Source organism: Rhagoletis pomonella, unplaced genomic scaffold (assembly GCF_013731165.1).
Source record: "Rhagoletis pomonella isolate Grant_MI unplaced genomic scaffold, Rhpom_1.0 Rhpom_scaffold_00002, whole genome shotgun sequence".
NCBI classification, from domain to species: domain Eukaryota; kingdom Metazoa; phylum Arthropoda; class Insecta; order Diptera; family Tephritidae; genus Rhagoletis; species Rhagoletis pomonella.
In genome coordinates, this window is record NW_023458556.1 from 94,596,898 (window position 1) to 94,597,922 (window position 1,025).

The following is a 1,025-nucleotide window of genomic DNA, read 5'->3' on the forward strand; positions in this document are numbered from 1 at the left end:
TGGCTATGAATTCTGGATTTCGGGCCTTTAGCTGCAATATACTCCGCGCAGTTAGCAATCCACTCTGCGACCGATTGCCGACAACCAACCCAATAGAACCTCTGCTTAATCTTCTCCAGGGTCTTCGTGATTCCCAAGTGCCCTCCACTAGGACCATTGTAGAATTCCTTGAGTACATCCGGAATTCTTACCCTTGGTACTACTATTAGGTTGCGGGAGCACTGGCCATCTACACTTTCCCATACCCTCTGCAAACAGCCAGATATTAATTATAAGCTGTTCCATTGTGCCCAGTACGCCTTTGCGATGGGGATTTCCGCTGCCATTTGCTCCTTAGTTGGCCTTCTGTCTACTTCCAGTCCATGCATCAAAAGCTCCAGATCTCGATCTTCCTACTGACACTTTCGTAGCTGTTCTTCCTTCCACTCTTCCGCTGGTGTTATGTCGTTAGCTTTTGAGCAGTGTTTACATTGCAGGCTACATGGTCGACGGGACATAGCATCAGCATTTCCGTGGACACTTCCCTTTCGGTGCTCAATAGCGAAGTCATAACTTTGCAGTCTCTCAATCCACCGAGCTAGTTGTCCTTCTGGATTCTCAAACTGTAGTAGCCACTTCAGCGCTGCATGGTCCGTTCGAACTCAGAAACGTTGCCCATAGAGGTACTTGTGGAAATGTTTGACGCACTCCACCAACGCTAGTAGTTCTCTCCGAGTTACGCAGTAGTTCCTCTCTGGTTTTCCAATCGACCGGCTATAGTAGGCAACTACCTTCCCCTACCCATCAATTACCTGCGACAGTACGCCTCCTATGGCATAACCACTAGCATCCGTATCCAAAATAAACGTTGCACCTGGAACGGGATACGCTAGCATAGGTGCAGTACATAGCCGTTCCATCAGAGTTTGGAAAGCCTCCTCCTGCTCCTTGCTCCACTCGAAGGCTCAATTTTTCCTAGTGAGCTCGTGGAGGCTATTAGCAACGCTGGAGAAATTCGGAACAAATCGGCGGTAGTAGGTGCATAG